This window comes from Glycine soja, chromosome 6, assembly GCF_004193775.1.
Source record: "Glycine soja cultivar W05 chromosome 6, ASM419377v2, whole genome shotgun sequence".
NCBI classification, from domain to species: Eukaryota; Viridiplantae; Streptophyta; class Magnoliopsida; order Fabales; family Fabaceae; genus Glycine; species Glycine soja.
In genome coordinates, this window is record NC_041007.1 from 1,519,563 (window position 1) to 1,536,972 (window position 17,410).

The following is a 17,410-nucleotide window of genomic DNA, read 5'->3' on the forward strand; positions in this document are numbered from 1 at the left end:
GATTGTTTGTTACTGAAGAGAGTGCCTACTTTTTCTTTGTATTGAATTGATATATAAGATGTTAGGGTCAGTCTTCAATCATGAGCCTTCCCTAACGTTCAGTGAGGGCTCGTGTAGCGTTGTAAAAATGTGTGTTCGGCAATATGTAAAGGTCAGTCATAAATTAATGCAAGTAGTTAAAGTACCATCTAATCTCTATAGTCTCTGTTGCCTGCTGCTGGATATGCAAATCCAATTTGCTAAAACCAAAGCAAAACCAATTTTTCAATTACATACCAGGCAGTAACATCACAAGTGATGACGATCATGCATGAAGCTAGCTAGCTAATAGACGCTGAAGTCTACTAGCTCAGATAAATGACCAGTCTTAAAACTTAAAATCGTTGAAACAAAAGAAAGAAAGAAAGGAGATCTTTTCTGCATGCATCCATCCTAAAATAAGTATTCATTTCTGCAAGAAACTGGAGATCCTAGCCATGAAAGACTTGCCCTTGGCTATCAAAATTAGAAAATTATTCAACTCCCTTTATTCCTAAAGGGATGTAAAGTCGCAAATGGTACTACCCTTAAGAAAGTAAAAACCCTAGACCCCACATCTTAGAAAACCAAACGTACACAACGTCAAGAATTTATTTTAAGAAATAAACTAGAAACATCAAACAATCGCTAGACTAGTAGAATTAAAGAAACATGGAAAGGCCCAAGTTCTAAGGGAAATATAGGGTTTCATAAGAATGGAGGGAAACAAGATTATAGGGTTTCTTTCTAACACCAGAAGCAAGCGGCAAGCGACTCGAGGCGTTCTACTCTTTATCCGATTTCTTAGCATTTTTTTGCAAACGACCGGTGGGATCCTGCAAAATCAAAAAATGAGGGGAAAAGCACACAGTATCGTGCTATCTAGTAATTACCTAAAAGAGAAAATAATAGTAAATCGATACTCCTCATGTAAGCAGCAGGGGATAACATTGTGTAAGAGCATTTATCAGACAGATAGAAAGCGATTATTAAAGAGAAACAGATAATAAAAATACACACAAAAACAAAACAACAAAAGGAAAGAAAAAGGAAGGAGGTTGCTTTACCTCATATAATTGATAGCCAGAAAAGAAAAATGGGAAAAAAGTGTTTATGTATTTAACTGAGATTTATAGTATCACGGAGGCTTGACAAAGAGAAGCCAACACAGCTCTATTGGCAGTATATCCACCTCCGAGTACGTAGATAGGGCCAAGAAGTGGAGGTGGACAGAATGCCAAGAAACTCTGTAAGCAACCCTTTGTTAAACCCACGTGAAGACAAACTATGTCCGGGCTTTGCTTTTGAGTCGCCGTTGAAACATCGCAAAGTCAGATTGGGGTTTTGTTTGGGCTACCAATACAAGGAAGAAAGTGAAGGGAAAGCATGTGGTGTGGCGTATTAAAGATGTGATGGAGCATGAGAATAAATAAGAGAGAGAAGAAAGAGGAGGTGGTGTGGTGGGGGTGATTATTGTTTAATTAATTTATTATTATTATTATTTATTATTAATGAGAGAGAGAAATGTTGTTGTTGCAGTGCAGACTCAAAAAGATTTGATAAGCAATGAGATTGGATGGTTCATTCCTGATAGAGAAGGCATATTTAGAAAGATCAAAGGATCATCATAGATGTTCTTCATCTTCCCTCGTTCCTGATGAAACCAAACCCACTCTAGCTTAATATTAGCTTCACTCCATCAATCTAATCTTTTCACACCCTCGATTCTGATGCCCACGAAACGCACTTGGATCTATCTGCTGACGCTCTACCTTCGACACTTGGACGAGTATGGGTACCATTTTTAATTTGTTGGGTTTCGATTGTTCTAAAAAAGAAATTAAATTAAAGAAATAAATAACCTATTTAATCCTTAAACTATTCATTTATTAATAATTTAGTTACTAAATTTTCAAAATAATCTCATAATGTTTACGATGGTGAAAGGAAAAGAGAAACACAAAAAATAACAAATAGAAAATAAAGTAGAAATGAGATGGAAGTAAAAATGAATGAATCCTTTTAATTATTTTTAAAAAAAATCAAATTTGATAAATTGATGAAATTTTTTAGTACTAATAAATAGATTAATTTTTTACCAATGACTTGTTCAGTATTGTTTATATTTTAGTATTTTTAGTAACTCTATCTATAGAAATATAATTTTAGTATATCTATTTGAATATAACAAGTTCGAGGGACTTACATATGTCGATTAGAGAGCTTCTTCGGCTACTTGGTAATGGTTGTCCTACAAACCACAGAGTAAATTACCTACAAATACTCAAATTATGGATTCAGGAGTGAAAAATGTAGAGTTAGATGAGAACATGTCTAAAAGGGGGAAGGTCCCTCATATTATAGGCTCAGGAGTGAAAAATGTAGAGTTAGATGAGAAATGGTTACCTACCAGCCAAGCAGGTCTAGGAATGGTCGAGGTGCACATTCAATTCCCGAAATTTGTGACCTAATATGAAGGTTCTAACTGTCCCTTTGCACTAGATGATTAAACGTCTCTTTGAGTTTACTTTAGTATTGGTGCAAAACATATTTTTAGTGGAAATATTTTATATTTTATAGTAATCATATTTATCATCTTTATTTACTATTATTTATATTAAAATAAAACTATCTCATGTAATTAATGTGTATTGCTCCTGACTAATAAGTCGTTAGTCTGACTAAATTCGATTACTTTAAATAAAATATAATTTTCAGTTTTATGGAGTAAATTTTTTAATAAAAAATAATCATCAATAAAATTAAAGAATATTTCATATTAATGTTGTTGGTAATATATATATATATATATATATATATATATATATATATATATATATTACTTTTAAATCATGAATATTAATGAGTCTAATTTAATTCACAATATATGTTGAATTTTAAAAAATATTTGAATTCAGTTATTGCCTAATACATTCTTAAAAAGTGATAAAAAAAATTTAAATATGACTAAATTTAAGATTAAAGTTTAGTTTCCTAGCCAGTTAAAATAACAAATCTTATAAAAATATCTCAAAATTCATTAAGGAGCTAAAGGTCTAGTTTACAGTGGTTATAAATAAATCACGAAAGATTTTATCAATTTTGTATAAAAAAAAAATACCAAGTGTAATTAAATATTTGATGTAAGATTGCGACGGATATTATTTTTTATCATTAAAGAGATAAATATTATTTATTACAAATTTACAACGAATAGTAACACATTTTCTTCAAGCTGAAACTACAAATGACTTAAGGTCAACTGCGTGAATATGTTTTTGGTTGCATCAACTCTGCGAATATATTGAGGGCGTGTTTCGTAAAACTAATGTAATGGATAATTAAAAGTTAAAAATTAATAAAAAAAATGAAAAGGTTAGTCGAAAGCTAAAGTCAATAATTTAATTAATACATATGAATTTATTCTCACTAAGTACAAGTTTTTAGGTGTGCGTACACATCAAGTGTTTGCCCAAAAAAAGGCCATGGGCAAAGATGGAGTATTTTCAATTTTATGGCCTGATTATGTTTGAGGTGAAACATAGTAATTTACTGGCGGTGCCCGTGGTACTATAAACCGCAAGGTATTAATAAAGAGATCATTTATCTTGAATTTTCAACTAATCTCTTTAATGCAGTAAAAAAAAATCTCCTTAATATTTTATGATGAAAGGATTAAATAAATACAAATATAGTTAATATTTTGGAAATAAAAAAGTATTTGATACTTCTATATATTTCAACTAAAAGGACCAACAAAATATTGTAAAATAATCTATAATTTTTCAAAAACGAGTCTTTCTTATTTTTTGTATTATTTGTAAGTAAAATTATAGTTTTATATTAATAGCCTCGGTATTAAAAGTTAGTGATTAATGGTAAAAGCCGATGTTAGTTATAAAAATGAAAATTTCAATTTTAATTGAAAATAAAACTAAAGCCATTCGTTATAAAGAAAGTTCATTTACTCATTTTTGGTATTAGATTTTCCTTCACTGGTATAAATTTTAAACGGAAATTGAATTTTTAGTAAGATATTATGTTCCATTCAAACACATTATTCTAAGAGTTTAATATTTATATATGAGTGATATAAAATAATTTTATATTATCATTTAAATATAAATTATTGTTTAAATTATTTTTAGATAATTGTTTTAAAAGTTAATAAGATATGATGTATAATAAATTATGATTGAAGAATGATATAAAATTTTTTAACATGTCAATTACTGTATAACTAATAAATTATGATTGAAGAATGGTATAAAAAATTTTAACATGTCAATTACTGTATAACTTTTTTCTCTTGTTCTAATAAGAATCAAACAGTTCTATTAATGTAGAAAAATGGCATCCGCTATCTTATTTTTCGTTCCTTCGCTTAAACTATGAACTGTTATATTAACATTAGCTGAAAGATTAACAAAAAATATAATCATTAGTTGGAAGTAATATCCACACTAATAAATTTATTGAATAAATTAAAAAGATAAAGATATGACTATGACGAATTATTTATATTTTATGTAGATATATTAAAATACTCATTCGATAAATTTCCATCAAATGTGTGTGGATATATGTTGGGATATATATTATTGAGAAAATTGGTTTTATATGAGAATAAAATAAATAAATTATAATCATATCATGATATGTGATTGTTAAAATAGAGTAAATTTTATACTCTAACATTAATAATTTAACAAATTTGATATGAGTAATTAGCATTTATTCTTTTATAGTAAAAGTTACGTGGTTTAATTTATTTGTTTTTTATACGTGAAAAAAAAAAAAAACAAGTTAGAGTGAGCGTTATAGAAGGTGGAGGCCCCAACCCCATGCTTACCTTTACATTTCATGGATGGGACCTACTACCTCCCACTACTTAAGAATCCAAGGTATCCTCTGTTCAACTCAACCGAATAACTTAAAAAATTTCCGGTAAAAGAAAATGCTTTTGACCTACTATTACATTAGGCATATAGCAAATGTTCCTCTTTCGTTTTGGTCATAAATTTTTTAAGAGAAAATGGTCAGTGTCTCTAATAATTTTTTAGTTCCTCTAATCAGTAGTATATTAGGAATATTGGTTTAGAATGAATGATATTTTGTTATTAAAAAACATATTAAGGTGGTGTTTGCTTCAATTTCACTTGGGTTTATTTGAATAAATTTTTTTAAAAAATTAGTATGAAACTCATATCTATATATTATATTTTAATTCAAATATATATATTTTTATTTTCACACTTCTTTTCTTCCTTTAAATTAAAATGTGTCTAAAGATAATGATAAGATATAGGAGCATTAATATTTAATAGTGATAATAGATTCGATAAATAAAAAAATTTTCTTAAACTTCTGAATAGTATCTTAAAATACTCGGTTGTTAAGGTTTCATTCCTTATGCTAGTAACTGGCTAACTGCACACTTTTTTTCTCTTGAAAGGTTCCTTTTCCCATTGAATAAATACTGAGTGACGCAACGAAAGAGATATGATTTAATCTTTTCCTTTTTGTCGTCCGATACGTCGCACTCATCACGCCCACAAGCACAAAGCCACGCCCTTAGGAAAACTCACCAGCTCCTCCAAACCCCAAAATAAATCACAAGAACAAACTCCCACACAAATAATTAGTACCATGTCTTTATTTTCTATATGCATTTATGAGACCAACCCATTTTACTCACCTTATTTATTGCTTCAAATCTAACCCTCCAACTATCGTCTACACCCACCCAATTTAATTTTTTTTTCACACTTTCGAAGTTCAAACAAGAAAGCCAGAAGAAATCAGGATCCGTTGTTCCCAGGAACATACACATCCACTCCAACCGATGACGATGACCTTTTTCTTAGTCTAAGGTGTCTCATCTCCGTTTTATTAGTCTGAGGTACATAACAGTTGGCCTGCGGAATCACTGTCAGAGCTATGATTAAATCATTGGAACAATGCAAAATTATTAATACTTTCTATTATATTACAAATAGACCATTTTTTTACTTTTTTTCTTTCGTGGAGTACGTACGATTTGCAATTTTCGTATTTAGGAATAGGATAGATGAGAAACGATGAATTAGCGTGTGTGTAATCATCCACACCTTTGTCTACTCTGCACAATAATAAGCATGAAATTATTAGTGCATGTTATTGTTTTACTACCAAATGTTTTATTAGATTTACTCTTGTTGGTCTATATTCTATTTAACCAAACTTATCCTATCCTCTTCCCATATATTTTCATGTTTAAAGTTATTACATAATATTAAGAAACATTTAATAGAATTAAAAATTGATGCATTTAGATTAAAATATCCTTATCCTAATATCTTAATTTTTCATACCTACACCATTAGTACATTAGTGGCAGTCAGTATTAAATAAGAGGATATTTGAGAATAACCAATTAATTAGGCTTTAAAATTATAAAACATAAATTGTTTTGAAAAAATTAAAAAGCTAAAACATAAAAAGGATATGAGGAGAAGAATGTAATATATTTTTTTATTGATTATGACATCGGTACAAAATAAGTCTATTAGAAACGATAATTAATTTTTTTTGTTGAGGACCATAAGCACATAAAATAAATATTCTCTTTTTAATATGATTTATTTTATATTTTAAAATTAATCAGAATTCAAATATTATTTTTGTTCATTTTTTTTACCCTAACCAAAAAAGTAGATTTTTCTCTCACTCTTGTAACACGTTCTTTTTACTCTACTTATAACTGTACTATTTTCGTTTTTTTTTTCTTCTTTCCATTCTTGTACAAACAGAGTGTAAGCTTTAACCGTGCTTATTGCTTAATTGGATGTGTAACTTACGATGTGTTTGGATTAACGTTAATGAAAAAATTACGTGTTCCACTGTAAAAAAATTTAAAGTAATTATTTTTGTTGGTCTTAAATACAAAAAATACATATGGTCTTAAATATAATAAAATTTTAAAGAATTTTATATTATTTAATGTTATTATTTTTAAAATATCTTTCATTTAACTGATGTATTAATTTTAATGACTTTTTTTTACCAATATCAAGTTTTAATGAAAAGTAAATTTAACAAAATTAATTAAAATTGATGCAATTAAATATAATTAACTAAATTTTTTAATTAGTGTATCATATTTTTTTTTATATTTAAGATCAGAGAAAGTTTCTTATAACTTTTATTTGAAAATTTATTGGCATTGGATTTATTTGTTTCCAAACACATACTTATTGGTGAGCACCCTAATGCAACCACCCAACAAATCGTGAAAGTATGCCAAAAGCTGTGTAAAGTGAAAAACAGAGGAAACATAGATGATAGATCTTTGGTACTTTGACCGGAAAGACTTAAAAAATGGTATTATCATTGAAAATTTGAACTAACTCAGTGTCTTCCAAATAAAAAAAGAACCAAACATGAAAATATGTTAGATATGAAGAAAAATAAATAAAAAAAGGTGAAGCAGAATAGTAGCTAGCTTGCTACAACCAGCACCTACTAGTCTTTTGAGGTGAGTCATAAACAATCACCTACCGATTCTCTTCTCCGTTCAAGTTTGGATTCTTCTTTTAACAAAAAGGGAAGTGTAATATTAAAAGTATTTTTTATGCTGATTATTAATTAAAATTAAAGTTTATTGATAATGCATGCAAAACAAAATGACCTTAAATGTGAGTACTCCATTATGAATTACTGAAATAAAAGTCTATTTTTAATAAGAGAAAAGTATTAAAATACCTTTAATATTATAGTTTATTTTAGACTCTTTCGAAGTGTATAGTTATAGTGCTGTAAAAAAAAATGTATAGTTATAGTGAACATAAAAGAATTACGCAAGTGAAATTATTTTTTATAATAAGAATGAGATATGAAGAAGAGAGAAAAGAAGACAGAAAAGTTATTTAATTTTTTGAAATTGACTTGAGGAGATACAGAAAAAACAACTTTCCTGTCCACACTTTGAGTTTAACCTTTCAAAAAGGTACATGCGCTTTGCTCCCTGGCCGCTATGCAGGGTAAGCGTCAACTTTTATTCTTCTTTTGTTTCCTTTATTGAAAGGCATTTTTAAGGGCTGGTGCAACGGTGGGGACTAAATTTCTACTTCGCCAACTAATATAATGGGGATGACACAAACAAAAAGGGAAAGAGAGGATGCTTATCTTTTATCGTTTCTCTTTGCTGCATCGAGTTTTTTATTTTTACTTTTAGGACACAGAAGGTTAATACAATGGAAATTGTTCTAAAGTACTCAATAGGCTATTAAATATGCTTAAAAAAAAGGCTATTAAATATGCAGGTTCGGTTGATTAATTGGTCGAATATCAAAGCAGCTTAAGAGCCCAACCTAAAAGTGCAATATTACCTACACTGGGAGCTAGGGACTTGCAAGATTCCACTTAATTTGAAGAACTCAAATGCAGAGGAATCCACAATTCTTCATGATTATAAAACATTGGCGTCCCATTGGAGCAGCTCTCTCCCAATTTTTCCGAATCCTCAAATAAGATGCTATCAGGTTCCTCATTTTCTACTTTTCTTGTTTGGGCCATAGATACAATAACTCGGCCCAAACAGGTTCCTTAATTTCTACTTACAAATGGTGCTGTTGGGCCAAGCAGTTTGTAATAAATGAAGGCCCAAAGACTGGTTTTATCCTTATAACTAAAAAATATAAATCAACATTATAAAGGGACGTTTACCACCACCACCAATATTGGGCACACGAAACAAAACGTGAAGACGAAGAAGAAGAATGGGGCGAACTACCCCCAGAACTACTGGAATCAATATCGAAAACCTTAACCATCTACGGCGATTACCTCCGATTACGTTCCCAAAACCCCTCTCCATGGCTCATGCTCTCTCGCCGCGTCTTCTTCGACCTCTCCGATCACGCATGGGAGGAGTCGAATTTGGTGTATAGGACGGTGGGGTTTGAGGTTTTCAAGATGAATTGGGGGTTTCTGACGTGTCAGAGAGTCGAGACTTTGGGCGAGCGACTGTTTTTTGTTGGGGGGAATTCGTCGCTTTCGTTCTGTGCGTCTGAATTCGATGCGTGTTCTTCGGATTGCATCTATTTCACCGACGATTATTCGGAGTCCAATGAAGATGATGCGTGTGGGAAGCATGATTTGGGCGTATTTAGTTTACGGGATAAGAGCATTGAACCGTTGCCGTGTTTTGATCATAATTCCTGTTCTCGGCTTGGCTGGCCGCTATCAATTTGGGTTTCGCCAAATCCCTGTTGATTTCATTCTTTCAATTTGCAAGTTCTGTTCGTTTCAGTTTACTGAATTTTAAATGCATGTGATCATGAAGACCAGCTTGCCTTATTATGCTATGGAAGCATAGAACTATGAACTACGAATGTAAAGGTGTGAAGTGAAGTTAGTTTCTTTTTCAATAAGAAAGAACGAGACATGAAAGACTAGAATCACCTCCTGCACTTTTGGTGTTCAAAGTCGTGACTATTTTCTTCTTATGGGCAAGCCACGAGGGATCCGGATTGAAGAGCAAGATCGCACTGTACCAAAGCTATATACAGTAACCTATATTTACTGTGAGCTTGAACTGTATTTGACTACTTGCTGAATTTGTTCTGAATTTGATTGCGAATTGTGTTATGATTAGTGAAGAAAGTATTCTGACGGGTATTAAGCAGATACTTAGCAATCAATCAATCGTTATCAGGGTTTTAAGGTATTGAAAATGTTATGGTGTTTTTAGAGTAAACTCATTGGTTAAATTTTTTTTGTCTGCTTTTCTTGTCTGAAACTTTCTGTGGTTGAAAACTGTTTGTAAATGTAGAATGATGTTTGTAAATGTCTCATCTTTGTGCTGTGAAATATAATGCATTAACGTGAAACACAAAAGAATTATGATCGTTGAATGTTTGTGCATTGAAAGTTGGAAACCGTAAAAACAAAAAAAGTAGAGGGAGGGGCATTCCGAGAATCGAACTCGGGACCTCTCGCACCCAAAGCGAGAATCATACCACTAGACCAAATGCCCTCTGATATTAATAAATATTAAAGATAGATAAATGATATTTAATAGATAAGCACCCTTTCCGCTTTCTTAGTATTTGGGTTGGGCTTTCTTTAGACCAAATGCCCTGTTTTCAATTGCTTTGGTTTGGGCTTTGCATTCTGGCCTGTGTAAAAATAAGCTAATAATGTATTCTTTTTATTCTTTAAAATTTCCTAAAGATAGAATAAAAATTGATGAAACCTTGTGCTCCGGGAAGCAAATCAGGTCGCCGATGCTTTAGCAAATTATGCTCAGTCAATTGATGACAGACCTCATAACTTTTATTTTGTTCCTTCTTTTATTTTAAATGTTGAATATCTCTAACTTATTTTTTTATATGTTAATGTGGGTGACCTAAAATCCTGATTATAAAACAAACATAAGGGATTGAAAAAAAAAATAAGACTATTGAATGTATGAATTAAATGGCATGAGATTATTGTAACTTAAGCATTGATCTTAAATTTGAGTTATATATATGTGTGTGTTTAATACTTTCATATAACATTTTATCCGACTTTAACATAATTGTGTCTAATAAATTGAGAAGTATATATACTATTCGTACATCTCAAATAAATTCAATATTCAGGTATACAATTCAGTTGAAGGACAAGAATTGGGTTAAATATATTGGAAACTGATATACTAACTTCTCTTTGTTTTGAAAATTATAGTAATGTATTGAAGTCATTGTTGCAACTTTATAAAACACACGCGAAAATATACATATTATGGTATTTGTGTGCGCTTTTTTTTTTTTTGGATAAAACGAAAATTTAAAATTTTCTTATATATATAAATACTCTCTTCATGGTGAAAAACATGATTATTGGAATTATAAATATAGACTATGAAGTCATACTCAAAAGATAAAAATTCATTTTTAAGCGATTCTATGATTTTTAATGAATTTTTATTTTTTAAGCATCCATATATAATTTATATGACTCAAATTTATATTCCTTTAAAAAAAAATTATGCCGAAACAAATTCTTGCTTAATACGACCCTTATATTTGTGTAATAAAAACAAGGCTAGATAGAGACTATCATCAGTGCATAAATCAATGCAAATAATATTATTATATACTTCGTAAAAATATATTGGATTAACTTGTAGTTTTAAATATTTGAACTTAGAGTTCTTTAATGTATTTTATTATTCGGAAATGTTTTTCTCTGCACAATTTGAATTAACAAGATATCGAGTAAGAAAAACAAAACTTCTCGACGCCAATTTCCAGTGAATAAATTTGTAGAAGTGCGGGTATTATTCCTGCTAATTAACTAATTGGTAAAAGTAGAAGATTGATCTTGCATTTGCCAGGTCGGCAGTGCAGGTGACAGATGGACGGCTGAAACATTGCTAACACATGAACTGGCTTGAGTCGGAGGATAAATTCTGGATATTCTAATTCTAATAATCATAAGAAAAAAAATGTTCTTGCTATAATATTTTGTTTTTGCTTGAACGTGGCTCGCTAAATATTACGTTCCATGATGTCATCTTTCTAATAAATTATTAGATAATTCAGAGAATTATTATGTTATTTATAATTTCAATCAATAATCATGACACTTGCATAATAAAAAATATATTTATTAAATTAAATATATATTTAATAATTACCTAATGAGAATAAATGGTGTTATTCCTGATTTTAAGATATTTTAATCAATTTAAAATATTAAATTATTTATGTATCATATGATTATTAGTTTATACGAAAAATATTATTTATTATTATAAAATAGATAAATAAATTAACATATTAATAGTATAAAATATTTTATGGTATCATCCAATAATATAAAACTTCCACAATAAGATGCAAGATAATTGATTTTAATTTTCTTAAATTTACTCATATGAGTTTAATTAATTTTTTAATTATAGTACAAAGAAGATTTTGTTATAAAAGATAAAAGTTACTTTTGATAATGTTTATATCTTGAGAGTTATTCTTATGACTTTAACTTTATTTTATGAATGATCTTAAGAAATATATATATATATATATATATATATATATATATATAACTTCCTTCATTCTATTTTATTTTACGTTTAATGTTTTGGTAAAGAATTAACTAATATAATTAATGTTTTAAATTTTAAAAAAAAATTATTTTCTTAATATATCTTTGGTTTTTATATTAGTTCGATTCTTTCTTATTTATATATTTTTGTTTCTCACTTTACCAAAAATTATCAAGGATATCATGTATACTAAAAATATCTAATTGATATTCTAAAATGACAAAAAATATAATGTATACTGAAAATCTTAACTTTTATAATGATAATTATTTTAAAAATTACTCCTAAGATAATTTTTAATTGATTGGTAGCATAAAAATATTTCCATTAATAATAAATGAACATTAAACTTCAATTAAATTCCTTCTTATCACTAATTTATCAAATATCAATAAATAATAATTTTGTCCCCCAATTTGTAAAACTCCCATCCAAAAGAAAAATGTTGTAACAATCTCCAATAAAAGAAGACAATGGTAGGCTATTGCTCTCAAATTACCTTCTCTGCTGTTGGCTGAAACCAAAACTATGGTTTTTTCCTATAGATGCTTTAATTGGTTATGTAAGACAGTTTAAAAAATTGATATGTGTTGCCTTTTTGTTGCTCATTGTATTTATTATAATTTGACTCGTGATTCCTTGACATATGGAAGGTTATTGAACATAAACCATATGATCAGAAAGCCGATGTCTTTAGCTTTGGCATTGTTCTTTGGGAAATGCTCACGGAAAAGGTAATGCATTGTGACTTTTTCCCCTCTTTGGCTTTCTCTTGCTTGACATCTATAGAACCAAGACTTTTGTCCTTCTTAATAAAGTGACCATTAACATGGACTCTATCATTTTGCTTAGTACTTCTTCCCTATATCAAAGATGGTACATTATCAATCCTTTTAGCTGGATTATTTCCCGCAACTGAAGTACTAAGCAAAACTTTCTAGACAATGTTGACCACATTAAATCATATATGGTGAATTGATAATGTATAAACTTTGATATAGGGAAGAATAAAAAGTGAGTAACAATGTCTTGAACAGAAATGGAAAATTAAAGTTAGCAAGTATGCTTTAGACATTTGTTTTTGTTCAGCATTATTTTGGTTGCTCAGAATTCACATCTTTTTTATCTCTGTTTTTATGACCGAATGACAGCTTCCTTATGAGCATTTGTCCCCATTTCATAGGATCATGTGCAAGAAATATTACTAACTTCAAAGCTCTATAGTAGCTCAAGCTACCAAGCCACAAAATATTGTGAAATTGGATATGTTTGTGGATATGAATTGCAGGGTTTAAGGCCTAAAATTTCAAGGCATACTCATCCAAAGTTAGTGGAATTGCTTCACTGGTGCTGGCACCAAGATTCATCTTTGAGACCCAAATTCTCAGAAATTCTAGAATTTCTGCCGCGTGTGACCAAGACGGTATGTTGAGGGGAATCTTGACAATTTTTGTGTTGCATTAAAAAGAATTATTGAAGCTTCTACAATACTATTTCTTTTCGTCCATACTTAAAAGATCCTTGAACAGGTTACAGCTAGGGGATTGTGAAGGCTAGGGGAGTGCATAAAAATGAATATTCACCGAGGTACCCCTCAACATGGTAAGAGCCTAAGAGGCTAAGTGCACATCTAAATGTGAGATTTCTCAATTTAATGTAAAGGTTCGTGATTGGAATATGAACTTATATGTGAAACTATTTCTCATTAAAACAAGCAGAGTGATAAAGGATAGGAAGACGTTAAAAGAACGATATCGTTAAATTAAGGTTGAAAGGAGAGATTTCGTTGAAGTACGATTAATCAAGTTTTATAACAAAAGTTGGTTATAAATAAAATTAATAAATATTCAGATAGTGAACATTTCACACACTAATGACATGTTATCATAAGAAAACATAATATTTATGTTCTTTCATTTTTTCTAGCATGCTCATTTCATTTTTTTTATTTTGACTAAAATATAATTTCATCCTCCTATATTTTTTAGTGTTTTTAATCTTCTTGTTTGTTAATTGAGATATTTTTTTCTCACTTTTAAAAAATTTAGGATTTTAGTCCTCTATTTTTTAATTGAAAAATTTATTCCTTATTTTTTAAAAATTCACAATTTTAATTTTTATGATCAATTTTAAATATTAATATGTATATCTGGTAAATATTGTCCGACACATGTTTACTTATTATTAAATATTTTTTAAAATTATTTAATTACTGACAAGTTTAATTTATTAAAAAAATTAAAAAATTATAAAGTTAATAAGTGTAATATTAACCAAGAGAATTAAAATCATATTTTTTTTAAAAAAAAAGAGACGATATATCTCAATTTAAAAATAAAAAAGTTTAAATCACAATTTTTTAAAAAATAAAAACTAAAATATCTTAATTAAAAAAATGACGCATTTAGAAAAATATAAACCAAAAATTATATTTTGGCCATCTATTTTATACTTTGATATGTGTAAATGTCGGTTTGATCATTGCAAACTGATTCGCAATCTTAAACGTAATCTTTTGTCTTTTTGCCAGCTAGCGAACTGTTAAAGACTTTAAGTAATAAACTAGTGCGTTACCAAAAAATATTAATAAACTAGTATTAGCTTTTCAAAATTAATATAGTATAAAATAGAGTGATCTAGAACTTTAAATAAATAAATAAAACATAATAAAATACTCAAACGGTGCAAATATCGTATCATGGTATCAGATATGGTGGCAGAAGTTATTTAGCCTCTATTGTTTTTTTTTTGAAAAAAATAAAAAGAAGGAGGAGGATGTATTTAGAAATAATATCTCACTAGGTTCGATTTACTAGTTAGGTTAAGTAATTTGTAATATTTAAAATCTGTTGATATTTTTTTGTTCTTCGCTAATATATGAATTTTCTTTCGAAAGTGATTCTGCTTTTTTTTTCTACACTAAGTAATTTTGTTTGAAATATAAGTGGATATTAAATATAAATAAATATTTTTAGTAGAGATTCATATACTTTAGTTTATTATATTTTGAGAGACTAGTTTTTTATGTTAGATATAATTCTCATAAATTAACTTAATTGTTATATTATTATTAAGAATGTTTAGTTCATATTGAACCGTTTGCAGGAATTGCTGATAGACGTGACAAATAACTCAAACCTGCAAAAAATACGTATTTTGTTTGAATGTTACTTAATTTTTAAAAAAGCGGAGAGTAGTTGAGGCAGTAAGTAGTAGGCTTCAAAGTCAGTGATGAAAAGCATGGGGAGAGGGAAATAGCTGTCCATTGATGAATATTCACTCCAAATCACATTGTAATTTGTAAATAAGTAGGCTTCAATGCTTAAAGTCAAATAGTCAACGTAGCAGAAGGCATATACCTGGTGCCCATTGAATAATTGATGTATATTCCCTCAAAATCGCATCCTGAGCTGTTATTTTAAATAAGGATATTATATAGTATTATCAAAAGGAGACAGAAGCATCTGCCTCTCACCAAACAATGTCCCGTTCCAGACCAACTTCGGTGTCACCACGCCACAGCCTCTTTTGGATGCTGCAAAGATTAGATTATTGCTTTGTTTAGTTTGTGAAAGGAAGTTTTTTTTTAAAAAAAATTGAGTGAGGAAAAAAGTAATGAGAAAGAAAGAATTGAAGAAAAGAAAATAGTATATTTAAAAAATAACAAGTATTTTTATTTTGATAATTCTTATAATTAAGAGTATGGTAGCATTTTTAATCTTTGTTAATGGTATTTCTAATGCAGTTTTCTTTTCAAATTAAAGGAAATGGATTTTGGTTTAAGACTTATCAAATTGAAGTTTTTTTTAACCCAGTATATCTCTCAGCAATTCATTTTAAGAAATTAACTTTTCTCAATGACTCAATAGATATTGGAACATTTTTAAAGGGCAAGCAAGATTATTTGGTGATTATGTCACATTATGTTAGACTAATCAAATCAAACGAAGTATAAGAGTATTTTATCTGTCAATCATTTATTACTATAAAAATGAGAAAAACATTATACAACAGAAATAATTATGTCAATATCTGGACCGGAATATGTTTCATGCTGTAACATATACTTTGACGGTTTCTCCGGACTCAAATGAAGTCCAATATCCAAATAATCAAAAGGAATATTTTATTCCTTTCTATTTTGTAACACAAGTTGGGTTCGCCGCCTAATTATCACGAGAGAAGAAAAAAATCCATATAACTCCGTGTGGCGCAGGTAAATAGGTGTGTCAATACAATTTTTTATGTAAATATTTATATGTTTGATTTGAGGTTGAAAAAATGATTTTGAGATAAAGTTGTTTTAAGATATTTTTGTGTTAGATGAAAAATTTATATCGAGATTTATTATTAATTTATTTTATGATAAGATCATATAAACATAAAATACTCCACTTTAAAAGTAATTTAAACAAAATTTATTTTATTTGAAATCAATTTTTTAAATACCCACTCAAACATACATTGAAATCTTCATGTGCACGCAGCTAAAAGTTTTAATTTAATAGGTTAAATTATACTTGTGTCATTATTTAAGAATCTAATTCATCTAATTATAAATTATTACTTAAAAAATTAATTTTAGAACAACTTTAATAGGGCAATTGTATAAAATTATTTAGACTGATAGGATATAAAACTCTTAATTTAGGTTACAGTATAAACATTGTGTGCACAAGGTTTCTTCAATCATGATTTGGGAAGGACCCTTTATTCAAAAATTGGTTAGCAAGAAGAGAATTAATTTCCACAATCCACACATAATCTTTGATGACCATGATTAAATGCTTGTTTGTATTTTCGTTCAAATGAATGCAACACTGACATTTTCCCTCCCTTGCTTTTGCGTTCTTGTTTCAAAAAACATAAAATGTTCGTTGAACATGAGTTTAACAGTTATTCAAACACACTAAATAATTTATTTAGAGGCATGGATCTATTTCTTAATGTTGTAATTTTTATCTCCAAAATTTTGAAATGTACGTCGCAAATTTTAATTATTCCTTAATTGTCTGTTAAATTTGTTAGTTTTTTTTTATGAAGTGTGTTAAATTTGTTAGTTGACCATAAAAATACAGGGGAAAATATTAGCATAAAAATATGAGAGCAAAATATACAATTTTGTTATGAAACTTTTGTGGGCAAAATTTGAAAGAAAAAATTAAACGAATTTAGCGGACAATTGAAAGAATGTTAAAATTCACCACCTTTTGAAACTTTAGTGAAAATTTCAGAAAAGAAAATATGTGAGAGCAAAATTTACAACAAAGTCACACTTTGCGACAAAATTTACAATTAAGCAAAACTTTTTAA

At 28.8% G+C, this 17,410-nt stretch overlaps 1 long non-coding RNA gene and 1 other non-coding gene across 2 annotated transcripts; both read right to left on the minus strand.

Annotated features, from left to right (window-relative positions):
* Nucleotides 1–422: 422 nt before the first annotated feature.
* On the minus strand, nucleotides 423–1,761 carry LOC114414555. Its single transcript, XR_003667225.1, has 2 exons — nucleotides 1,086–1,761; nucleotides 423–854 (listed from the first exon to the last, which is right to left on the minus strand). It is a non-coding gene; the product is annotated as an uncharacterized LOC114414555 (long non-coding RNA).
* Nucleotides 1,762–9,964: 8,203 nt separating this feature from the next.
* TRNAP-UGG lies at nucleotides 9,965–10,036 on the minus strand. Its single transcript has one exon. It is a non-coding gene; the product is annotated as a tRNA-Pro (tRNA).
* Between the last annotated feature and the right edge of the window lie 7,374 nt (nucleotides 10,037–17,410).